The sequence below is a fragment of the Stenella coeruleoalba genome, assembly GCF_951394435.1.
Source record: "Stenella coeruleoalba genome assembly, chromosome: 2".
Lineage (NCBI taxonomy): Eukaryota > Metazoa > Chordata > Mammalia > Artiodactyla > Delphinidae > Stenella > Stenella coeruleoalba.
The window spans coordinates 138,988,651-139,001,007 of record NC_137147.1 but is presented as its reverse complement, the minus strand read 5'-3'; the positions used below and the strand labels follow the sequence as shown (position 1 = coordinate 139,001,007).

At 52.5% G+C, this 12,357-nt stretch overlaps 1 protein-coding gene across 3 annotated transcripts in view; it reads left to right on the top strand.

Annotated features, from left to right (window-relative positions):
• CORO2B (coronin 2B) overlaps positions 1 to 12,357 on the top strand; it is a 218,229-nt gene that overhangs the window by 67,390 nt on the left and 138,482 nt on the right. The window contains exon 1 of one of the 3 annotated variants that reach the window (XM_079912103.1): positions 10,384 to 10,465. The exons of 1 other annotated variant lie outside the window; for it this stretch is intronic. The gene's annotated coding sequence lies outside the window, so the exon portion shown is untranslated. Of the gene's footprint in view, positions 1 to 10,383; positions 10,517 to 12,357 lie in introns of those variants that run through there. One more of the 3 variants, XM_079912101.1, reaches the window with a different exon arrangement.

The following is a 12,357-nucleotide window of genomic DNA, read 5'->3' as shown; positions in this document are numbered from 1 at the left end:
AAGTCAAAATGACTGACCTGAACTCCCACTGCAGAGCTCTGGCACAGCTGGGATTTAAACACATAACAGTATCAATCTCTTATATCAGCAAACCGATTTGCCGTCCGCAAACTGTTTCCACCGGCATTAGCTTCTTTATCCCAGCCTGAGACCTGGGTGGTTTTGCCCCACTTTTCAAAATAGATTTTTATTTTTTAGAACAGTTTTAGGTTCACAGAGAAATTGAGCGGAAATTACAGAGCTTTCCCATATCCCCCTTGCCCTCACACAGACCCAGCCCCCCTCTATCAACATCCCCCCCAGAGGGTACATTTGTTACAATCTGCGAGCCTGCCTTGACTCATGATGATGGCCCAAAGTCCGTAGTTTATATTATGGTTCACTCTTGGCGTTGTATGTTCTATGGGTTTTGACACATGTATAATGACATGTATCCACCATTACAGCATCATACAGGGTACTTTCACTGCCCTAAAAATCCTCTGCGCTACCCCTATTCCTTCCTCCCTGCCCTTAACCCCAACTGCTGATTTTTTTACTGTCTCTATGGTTTTGCCTTTTCCAGAATGTCATATACTTGAAATCATACAGTATATAACCTTCTCAGATTGGCGCCTTTCACTTTGTAATATGCATTTAAGGTTCCTCCTTGTCTTTTTATGACTTGATAGCTTATTTCCTTAACGCTGAATAATATTCCATTGTCTGGATGCACCACAGTTTATTTATCCATCACCTGCTGAAAGATATCTTGGTGGCTTCCAAGTTTTGGCAGTTATGAATAAAGCTGCCTACTCCTATAGACATCCATGTGGAGGGTTTCGTGTGGACGTGTTTTCAGCTCCTCTGGGTGAATACCAAAGAGTGCGGTTGTTGGGTTGTATGGTGAGGATAGGTTTAGTTTGATAAGAACCTGCCAAACTGTCTTCCGAAGTGACTGTACCATTTTGCATCCCCCCAGCAATGAATGAGAGTCCCCATGGCCTCACATCCTCACCAGCATTCAGTGTTGTCAGTGTTTTGGAGTTTAGCCCCCATTTAGCAGATGAGGAGACTGAGGTACATAGAGTTACGTTAAAGGCCTTGCCCAGGTAGTGACAGATTGCCTCCCACTCCACCGCATTCCTACACACGTAACTCTCACAGTGTGCAGGCTGATGTGTGTTCTTTGGCTAAGGAGTCATTTTCCAGTGGGGCCTGTGCCCTTCACAGCAGGCTTGGGGAAGCATCTCACCTGCAGGGAGAGGCTACTGTGGTGAGTCACCTGAGCAAGGAGTCTTGCAGAGGTGACACTGAAACGAAGGGACAAACCTGCAGGGTCAGCTGTTTCTATTTCCCTCGGTGGCTGGTTGGGTGGTGTGATAGAAGGAGCTGGAGTTGGAAACAAGTCTGAATCTTGGCTCAGCCACTCGAAGCTGTATGACTGCATGTAAGTCACTTAGCCTCCGCACCTTAGTTTTCCCACCTGAAAAATGGGTGCAACTTCATGGGATTGTTGGAAGGATCAAAATGTCTGCATGTAACACAGCAATTATTTAGAACTTAGACCATCTATATTCATAAGGGATATTGGTCTGTAGCTTCCTTTTCTTGTGATGTCTTTGTCTGGATTTGGTATCAGGGTAATTCTGGGCCCATAGAATGTGTTAGGGGCTATTGTAGGTCTTGATCATGAAACTGTAAGACTTTAGGGGAAACTTCTGGGTGGTGATTCATAAACTGTTATCCTCACTTTGAGACGAGACCAGGGGCTAAAATATTGGGAATAAGCGAAGTGGGCTGGTCAGAGGGCCTGGGGAACCCCAAGTAGGAAAGTAGGGGTGCTTTCAAGCTCTCCTTTTGTTCTTCCCTGGGGTTCAGTGAAGTCTTGGAAGCTGAGCCTGTCCCAGCTTCGCTGAGGAGAACACAAGTACCTGGACCTGTTGGGGCCAACAGTGCCATTTAGGCAAGGTGCCTGAGAGCCTGGACTGGACCCTGCCTGGGGCCCCCATTTCTCTCCCTTGGGTATTCTCCGACCTTTCTCCCAGACATGGAGTTTGTGCAATAACGCTCCACCAGCACCCCCAGGACTCAAAAACACCGGGGAGCTGTCCTAGAGCCCTTGGGGCCAAGCTCCAGGTCTAAGAGAGCGGTCTGGTGAGCTGGTTGCTCCCACAGCCTGGCTTGTGCCATATGGCTTTTGCAGGATTGAGATCCTGAGAGACTGGGCCACTGGAATGGTGCTGATGTGCTGATTCTGAGTGATCCTCACATCAGACTCAGGACAAGTTCCGGATCCTGGGCTACCATTAGTCCACTGCTGACCCTTGGGCTTGAGCCCCGTGTGTGGGTCTGTGCGGTGGCTCTTGCCCATCTGTGCTTTGATCGTGGTGTCACCTCCGGCCTATGCAGCACCAAGAGTGGCAGGGTGGCAGCAAGCATCCTTTACCCTGGTGCTAATTTCCAAGAGCACCCAGGGCATCCCCCACCCCATTGCGGTCTTCTGTGGCCTAAAGCGTTTGTCATTTACACCCGAACATTCTGAATGGTCAGTTTATGACCAGAAAACAAATGATCCTTCTCATTGTCCGGCACATTGGGTAACACTTGCATTTATGGTCATCACCAGTGAAGCTGACCCTGTGAGAGAGTCACTGGAAGCCGGGATTCATGGCAATACAATGGATGATGCAGGGTCAGGAGTAAGGCCGCAACCAGCATTAAGTAAGGGTAGCAGGAAACTGCAGAGGCAAAAACATCCACGTTGTTTCGATACAAACAGGTTCCTGTGAGCCACGGCATTGTGCATAATAACAGCATTCTCACTTTGTTTTTCATGATGGAAGAAAGGAAATTAACCAGGAATGACATATTTGACAATAAAGAACATGAAGAGATGGTTCCTGGACCTGAACAGGAAAAGCTGGTTCTTGGGTCCTACAAAGAATCTTCATGTGCACTGATTGGACAATAAACAAATATGTTAAGACCTTTTCTCTACCCATTTGTTGATAAATCACAATACCTCATAAGGGCCAAGAATTTTGTATTATATTTAAAAACCAAATTGTTGATCTAGACAGGGGTGTTAAAGAGAAAAACCGCATGCCCCAAACGGCGTCGCTTGTGCTAAAGCCCATGATACCAAACCTAGATTTAATACCTAACCTAATTGCAGCTTCAGTCTTCACCAGAAATGTAATCATAACAAACCAGTCTGGAATTTTCTGGTCACCAACAATGAGGTAATCTATCACATAGGCCCTCTCCAGGCCCCAGAGGAAAAAGAGGCAATCTGCATGATAAAACCCTTGCCAGTCCCTTCCCTACAAAAAGAGGACGTCCTGACCTAAAAATAATCCCCTCTTTTCTTTTGTAAATTGCCTCTCCTGTCTTTCTATAAAAACCTTCCATTTTGTACCACCCCTCGGAGCACCCTTCTAGTTGCAAGATGGGTTGCTGCCGATTCATGAATCACCTAATAAAGCCAATTAGATCTTCAAGTTTACTCAGTTGAATTTTGTTTTTTAACAAGCGTCCCGCAGACACAAGGCCCTGCACATGCTAAGGGCAGATTTGACTGAGAGAGATAAGAGTTGCTCTTGTGAACTAGAGCTCAGAACATCTTGGAGCAGGCAGAGAAGGCCTTGGCGACCATCTGGTCCAAAGCCTGCTCTTTACAAAGAATTAGGGACTGAGACGCAGCAATGGCAGAGGCCTCGGGGTATTTAACATGGAAGAGCTGCTAAGTTCTGGGAGCGCAGTGGAGGGAGGGGACAGAGTATCCCTGCGGCTTTCTGCTGAGCCCTGAAGTGTAGCCAGATCTGGCCAGCCCGGAGGAGAATGGAGGAGCACTGTCCTGGGGGCAGGCACAGAGGGCCAGGGGTGAGCAGGACCAGGGGGGCCCTGCTAGGGGCTGGTCTGACTGAGGGGCATCTGGGAGAGGCTGCTAGACTCTAAGTGGATCTCCAAGACCTTGCTTTCAGGCTCTGAGACCCCACCCTTGTTCTCCCACGAGCCTGTCAGGATACTTGCCATTTCCACTCCTGGGTGTAACTTCAGGTTCAACCTCAGAGAAGCAAGTGGGGCTAAACCAGGACAGTACCCGGAGCCACTAAGTTTGCACACAATTTCAACCAAAGCAGGAAGCGTCAAAGCTACAGTCCCTTGCTGGAGCTGTTTCAGGCACCTGTGGTCACCTTTCTGCCCCCTGCCATACTTGTAATCTTGTCAGAGGAAAGATTTTGAAAGCCGCTGGTTAAGATATTGAAGGCCAAGTTAAAATTCAACTATATTACCTGGGACATAGAATTTATCTGACGGGGTGCTCACGATACCTTATGATGTAAATCAGTGATTCTCAGAATCCCCTGGAGGGCTACCTATTTAAACCTACTGCTGGACCCTGAGTCAGTAAACTTGGTGCAGGGCTCACAAATCTGCCTTTATAACAAGCCCGCACGTGAAGCTGATGCTGGTTTGAGACCCACACTTTGAGAACCACTGATGTGGGTGTTATCAAAGTTTAGATCCAAAGGATCTAAAGGCTGGAAATTCCCAGGGCCCAAGTGGCTCTATACAAGGGACTGCTTTCGCCTTCTGTTGGTTATTGGTGGCATGGCAGGCTTTTTTTCCTTTTTTCTTTCCTTTTATTTTTTTCCCCAAACATTTTTCATGTTGACTATAATGTTCGCCAATTTATAGTTCTTAAGTAGATGGGCTTTTGTGATCCCATTCTGTAAATGAGTGAACCATGGCTTGACTGGGACCTGGGGCTTTGGTAAACCACACGCTTATATGCAGCAACGCTTGAGCAAGAGCTCAGATTCCTGACTCCCACCCTGGAGGGGCCCTAATACACAAGATGCTCAGGCAGATCCTTGGGGTTGTGGAAAGTGCAGCAAAGACGGAATCAGGCCTGGGCCCTGGGCCCACTCTGCTACACGTTAGCTGTGAGCCTGGGCAACCTGCGTCATCTCTCCCAGCCTCAGTTTCCTTTCCTGAGAAATGGGGAAGATAATAGTTGTTTAGTCCAACACATGCACATATATTATATTTATATTACTATTAATAGTTCTTGGCACATAATAAGTACTGTATAGATTAACAGAATGATGATGATGATAATGATGGTGATGGTGATGGTGACAGTGATGCTGATAATGATTGGCAAGATGTTCTTCCCTATAATGCGTATTCTCACGTTAAAAATTAATTACAAATTTAAAAAAATAGTTGTTTAGTCCACCCTGACTTAAAAATTATGAGGACTGAAGGATTGAACACCGTTCAAGGAACACTGTTGATTTCTCATAGTAATAGCAGAATTTATGGACTGGATACACTGCCCCAAGTGCTTTCTCTCATTTACACCTCATAAGAGCTCTGTGAGGCCAGAGTTATTATTATCTTCATGATGAATAAAAGGAGATGGAGTACAAGGAGGTCAAACAACTGTCCTGATGACATTGTGCGGGAGCTGGGGTTTGAACCCACACGTTACGGCTCTGGAGCCGGGTACTTAGCCACTGCACTCTGTGGGAGTGCACAGTGTTTCTGGAGCACATCTGTCTCTGGGCTGCACGCACGTGCAGCCTCTGCCAGGGAGCCCTACCAGGGTGAGCCATCTGTCCTCCCTGTGAGTGAATGTGTCTGTTTGCCATCATGGCCCCAGGGAGAGCTGGGAGAGCAGAGCTCTGGGGACGCTGACCCCGAGGTTCCCTCACTGAGCCCAGTTACGAGGCTCCTCCCGCCATCATCCATTTCCATACCCCCCACCTATGCGCAGTACACATATGGATCCAACCAGTCCCACACACATGCGCACCAGCTCCTAGAGTGGATTGAGAGCAAAGAGCCTGCTGCCCAGGTGAAGGCATCCCCAGTGAAGGATGCAGCTCTCAGAGGCCCCAGACCTGCCTGCTTCCAGGTGGCTCACCGGTCATCACCTGTCAGATATGGGGTGAGAGAGGACACCCCGAGAGCAGCCCAGCATTTCTCCCACACCAGAGTCAGCATGTGTGTGTTGTACAGAGGCCATGGAGAAAGGGGGTGAGGGACAAAGAAAGAGAGCGAGGGGGATAGAGGAGAGAGACAGAGCCACAGGGACAGGGAGAGGGAAACACACAGAGATGAGAAAGGCTGTAGGACAAAAACAAGCAGACGTGGTGGGAGGATAGAGCTGAAGGAGAGACAGGAGGAAGAGAGAAACCATGAAAGCCAAGGGGAGGTGGAGAGGGGAGAACCCCACACCCAGACATGAAGAGCAGCAGAGGGGGCGCCAGGAGGGGAGGGGGCAGAGTGGGAAAGGTAGTCACTAGGGATTTAGTGAAGAGGTGTGGGGAGGTCACAGACATACAGACTTGAAGCAGATGGAAGAGTAGATGCACCAGTGGAGACAGGTAAGGGGGAGAGAGCATGAGGAGACAATAAAGAAGAAAGAAAGGGGCTTCCCTGGTGGCGCAGTGGTTGAGAGTCCGCCTGCCAATGCAGGGGACACGGGTTCGTGTCCTGGACCAGGAAGATCCCACATGCCACGGAGCGGCTGGGCCCGTGAGCCATGGCCGCTGAGCCTGCGCGTCCGGAGCCTGTGCCCCGCAAGGGGAGAGGCCACAACAGTGAGAGGCCCACGTACCGCCAAAAAAAAAAAAAAAAAAAGAAGGAAATGAAGACCAGAAGAATTATATGCAGGTAAGGGTATTGAATAAGGCTCTTGCTGTGTGATGGAATTACTAAGAGAAAGAGCCAATCCCTGTCCTCAAGCAGCTTGTTCTCCAGCAGGAAGTCAAACACACAACCAGGAAATGATTAAAAACAACAACAACAAAAAAAAGAATGCAGAAGTACAGAAAAGAAGGAGGCTCGGGGAGTTATGGAAAGTAGCACAGAGGCTGGGCATCTAAACCATCCCAGTCACAGTGTAGGAGGGCTTCCTGGAGGAGGCAACATCTGAGGAAAGAATGAGGAAGAGTCTGGAAAGTGCTCAGGTGGAGAGAAAGACAAGAGTGTGATGAGAGAGACAACACAGAGATGCAGGGGTTGGGAAGGGTCTCGGAGGACCCGGTTTGGACCTCATCCCAGAGGCAGCTGGGAACCCCTGATGGGTTTCAGCGAGGCAGACGTGTGTGCGTTTGGTCAGGGGTGCATGAGCTGCTGGGTGGAGAATGGATTGTTTGGCATAAGGCAGGAGGCAGAAGGACCAGTCAAAACACACTGCTGTGCTAGGGCAGTAACAGTAGAGACGGAGAGGAAGGAAAGGAATTGAGGGACAGTAGGATCTGCAGGGCGTGACACTGAGTTCCTGAGGGCAGGTGGTATATGGATGTGTGTCCGGGGGTGGCATGAACGAGGCAGCCAGTGAGGACTGGAGGAGAACCTCCCTCCTATGGGCTCCACAACTTTGGGAATCTCCCTCCCCCTGGCCCCGTGCTACAGTGCAGCTCCCACCCACGGTCTGGGATGTGTGGTCACAGCTGCGGGTCTTTCCTAGGAGACTACAAGCTTCTTGCAGGCAAGGACCAAGCCCTCCTCCCTCTGCACAGTGGCATCCAATACGGGGCCTGGGAAAAAGCTAGGCAAACAAACATACTGAATGGGTCAGAGCCTGATGTCGAGATGTCTCCCTATGGCATGCTGGGATTTGAGCCAAGGGATTATTAAGGCTGAAGCTACAGGTGCCCGTGGCAGCCCTATTGGATTGGTTGAGCAGTTATCCAGCATCTCCTATGTGTCAACTGCTTTTTGTGATTAAAAAAAGAAAGAGACAGAACACATGGTCACAGCCCCATCAAAAGAGAGAGGACAAATATACTTAATTATGATAATTATACTACAGTGTGAATCAGGCAACAGTGGAGGTAGTATCAGGACAGCTACATAGAGGTAGTGCCTTCTGAGCTGAGATTTGAAAGATGAATAGGAGTTTGCCATGCAGAGAAAGAGGTATAAAGGTATTCAAGGCTGAGGACAGAGCATGGTTTACAGCACTGAGGCGTGAAAGAGTCTAAAGGAGACCAGAGCTTCCACTGCAAACTCTCATTTATTTCACAATTTTTTTTTTTTTTTTTTTTTTTTGTGGTACGCGGGCCTCTCACTGTTGTGGCCTCTCCTGTTGCGGAGCACGGGCTCCGGACGCGCAGGCTCAGTGGCCATGGCTCACGGGCCGAGCCGCTCCACTGCGTGTGGGATCTTCCCGGACCGGGGCACTAACCCGTGTCCCCTGCATCGGCAGGCGAACTCTCAACCACTGCGCCACCAGGGAAGCCCTATTCCACAATTTTTAACACGTCCCCTCGGCCTCCCTCCAGTTTCACCTATAGCTCAGTGGATGGTCCAAGAGAGCTCAGACTCGAACTAACAGCATCCCACCTCAAGTAAGAGCCGGTGGGGAGGGGGTGTCTTTCTACTTTCTGCCCCAGGGCATTCTCCAAGCTGAAGTAATGCCATAAGGGGCAGCCCTCAAACAGTGGGGAAGAGGGGCCCGTGGATGAATGCCCACTGAATGACTCTTGGCAGGCAATCTGGACACATCCCAGATGCCTCCAGGGAAGTGGGCCCCCTTGGCTCCAGCAGTGACCTTGAGAACACACAATATAAAGCCAATTTTTATGTTGGCTTTTCCTCCTTCCCAATCTCACTAATTACCCCATTCACTCCTCCACTCTTGCTTCCTGGGATCACCTTCCAATTAAGCCACCTGCATCCAATTCCTTTCTCAGGCACTGCTTTGGGGAGAATTCAAACTAAGATGGGCCAGGTCGCAGGGGACCGGGAGGCGGGAGGTATTGTGGTATAGACACTCACACCACAGAAAATGCACACATTTCTGAGTATCTCCTAGGGGCCAAGCCCTTGACTTGCAGAGGGAATGCCAAGTTCTTTGAGAGGGCCCTAGCTCTTCCAGACCTCTGTTCTGATTGGGGAGAGTGACAGAAGGGGCGAGCCAGCAGCATGTGAGGAATCAGAAACATTTTCTTTCTGCTTTGGGAGTGTGTCATGTGGGTTGTGGGCAGCAGATTGATGTTCCTAATTACATTTGGCTTAAGCTGATATTAAGTATTTGTCTCGTTCCCAGAGCCCACAATGCTGGTGGATGGTGGGGAAGGTGCCAAGAGGCATGCTGGGTAGCCGAGGATGACAATCTGAGATTTTAAATATCCATGAGAGATAAAAATGGATGAGTCACAGTCATGGGGGCAGGGTGACTAGTGTTCCTGAGTTGCCCTTTAACGGTTTCCAGGGGCTGGAGGGGCCTTGGAAAGGTTTTGAGGTCCATCCTCCTGTCTTGCTTGAGGCTGACCTGCCCAAGACAGCCCAGACAGGGAATGTGACCACTTCTGATGCTGGAGAGCTCGCTAAGGGCAAATGCGTTCATGTAGCCTATTTAAATTTCTTCTGCTGCAGGTTGAAGGTCTATTTTGCTTAATTTGTTCTTGGTGGCATTAAATGTTCACTGAGCACCTACTGGCATTAAATATTCACTGAGGGGTACGCGGTAAGAGAAGGCATGCCTTAGTGCTCAGAACGCCTGTGGGCTCACCGTCTATATTGACCAGAAGCTCATGAAAACAAGACCAGACACTTGGACCCACATGCAACACGGGCAACCAGGGGGTTGGAGTTGTCAGGGGTTTGGCAAGGAGGTGGGGCCATGAGAGGCCAGGAGGGTTTGGATCAGTGCAGAATAATAAGGAGGGCATTCCTGGCAGGTGAGCAATGTGGTCAAAAGCATGAGGTCCAACATGGGAACACAACTAGGAAGGGTCCGCACAAAGGAGATGCCTGAGGCTTGCGACAACATCTGCTACCCAAGAGATCGAGTAAGTCATTCAAGCTCCTCATGGGTGAAAACAGGACCACTAGCTGTCCATCCACCTCCCAAGACAAGTGTGAAGCTCAAATAAGGCAGCAGGTGTGAGTGGTCCTGGAATTCACAGATCCAAAGCACAGTGCTGTGCTTGACTGAAAAAGACCCTGTTCAAGTCTTGGGTCTGTCACTGTATCATCTGGGGGAGGTCCTCGCCCCTCTCTTTGTCTGTTCACTCATCAGCAAACTGAGAATGGTAATTCCTTCCTCATACTGTTGCACTAATTTAGGATTACAGGAGAAAATGTAAATAAAAGTAGCATGATGATCCACAAAGAGCTCTACAGCTGCGGATTACTTTATTATTGTTGCTCTAAACAGTGGGCTCCTTGAAGGCAGCCATCCGATCTGCTCTCTGTTCTTCCGGCACCTTCCACAGATCAGGTGTGCGCACCACAGCGACCACGTCGTCTAGTTAATTGAATTGCATGATCATCAGCAGCAGGAATCCAGCACTTCCGGGCGTGGAAGGAGATTGTGATGCGTAGCCGATCCCTCCGCCTCCATCTCCGCTAACCCCGCCCCTCCTCAGTCTCAGCGGTTCAGGATCTGCCGAAACCGGTTCTGCTCAGGTACTCAGCTGGAGGACTGGTTTCAGAAGACTTGCGGGGACACTTTCAGGTGATTGTCCCTCAAGTCCCTGAAGCATTTCCAGGATATGGTGTGACCCAGGTCAGGATTAGTTCGCCAGAGGACGCACCTGTGTTCCCCCAAAGCCGCGCCGCACCCAGGGGTCGTACAGACACACACGGGGCAGGGCCCGTCCTCTCTCTAGAACGTAGCTTTTATCACAGGGGGTTCGGTACAGAGCTTGCGGCGACAAGGAAAGAGCGGGCTCCTGGAGAAACGCCCGCCTGGCTGCGTGCCGTTGTCCAAGTCACTTTCCACCCTGCCCCTCAGTTTCCTCCTCTGTAAAACTGGCTACGAGCCCCTTTGGGCCACCGCCTCGCTGCGGGAATGAGACTCGGACCAGGGCTGGCGCCTCCCATCCCACGCCCCTCGGGTCGAGGTCTGCGCGAGGCAGGGGTGCGGGCCGAGCTCCGCGCGGGCGGTGCCACGCCCCTCGCCGCCAGCAGCGCGGCACTCCTGGCCGACTTTGCGAACCTCCAGGGGGCGAGCCCGGCGCTCTTCTCAGCCCAAGAGGCGCCTCGGCCGTCTAGGGTGTGACTTCACCAGCGTCCCGGGGCCAACAGGGCACCGAGAGCCCGGGTCGCTGCCCACCCCCCACCCAGCAGGTGCCAGGACCCAGCCTTGCCCAGCCGCGTGGCGGCCGTGGGCCTGAAGGGGTTAAGGCCGCGGGCCTGGGCGCCGGCCCCCGGCTTCGCCAGCAGCGGTGCCCGGCGGCCCGCGACCGAGCCCCGAGGCGCGGGGCACGGCGGCGGGCGGGCGTGCGCTTCCTCCTCCTTCTCCTTCCGCCTCCTCCTTTGTAGCGAGTTCCCGGCCCCTCTTCCTCCCCCCGCCCCCCAGCCCGGGCCCTCTCCCTCGCTCCCTTTCTTCCTGCCTCGCCTTCCTGCGGCGAAGGAGGCTCATCTATTATAAATGCACATTCGGGGCTGACATCAGCGACGAGCGGCGGGCGAGCGCCGACGAGCGGTCCCTGCGCGCTGCCCGCCCGAAGTGCTGCCCCCAGGCTCGGCTGAGCCTCCCGCGGGGCGCGGGAAGCGCTCGAGCCGCGCCGGACCCCCTTCCCGCCGCCTCCCGGGGCCCGCCGCCGACCCCGGCCGCCGCCCCCGCACGCCGCGCCCGCGCCCCCGCACCGCCCCGGAGTTTCTGCATGACTGTCACAAAGGTAAGCGTCCCTCGCCCGCCGCGCCCGGCACCAGCAGGCGCTTGCAGCTCCAGGCCTGGGTTGCGGGGAGCGCGGGGGTGTGGGCGTGGGGAGGGGGCACTGGTGTCGGGAAGGTGCTGCGTGCGCTTCTCTTGCTCCCCCAGTCGCCCGAGTCGCTCCGGCCCCCCGAGGACCGCGGAGGGAAGGGGGAGGATGCCGCTTTGGCAGCCGCCTTGGTTTGGACCGGATCCCTCGCACCGGCTCAACCCCAGGACTGCATTTTTAACCCTTGTTTAGGATGCTGCATTTTTAACCCCTGGAGAGCAGTGTGGGGCAGCTCCGTGGGATCCCCGTTGGTGCGGGCCGCAGGGAGCGTCGCTGGCAGGGACTGGAGCTGGGCAGTGGGTGTGGGAATGGGCTTGCCGCCCTGAGGAGGCCCGCCGAGGTGAAAGCCCACCCCACCTGCCGGCTTCTGCCGCCCATCCCAGGAACTCTGGCCCCACTCCACAGGCAGCCTGTGGAGAAGGTTCTCCCCAGTCCTGGGAGTTGCTACCCGGCATGGGAAAGGTTCTGCCGTGGCCGGCTGGAAGATATGGGGAGGGACTGTGGCGAGGAAGGCAGCAGCGCACAGTGGCAGCTCCCATGTTGGAGGAGAGTTCTTGGACCTTGTCATAGGTGCCCAGGTTTACTGGAGAGACTGGGAGCTTCCCTGCTGTGGGGAAGAAAGAGTTAAGTGGGAAGCAGA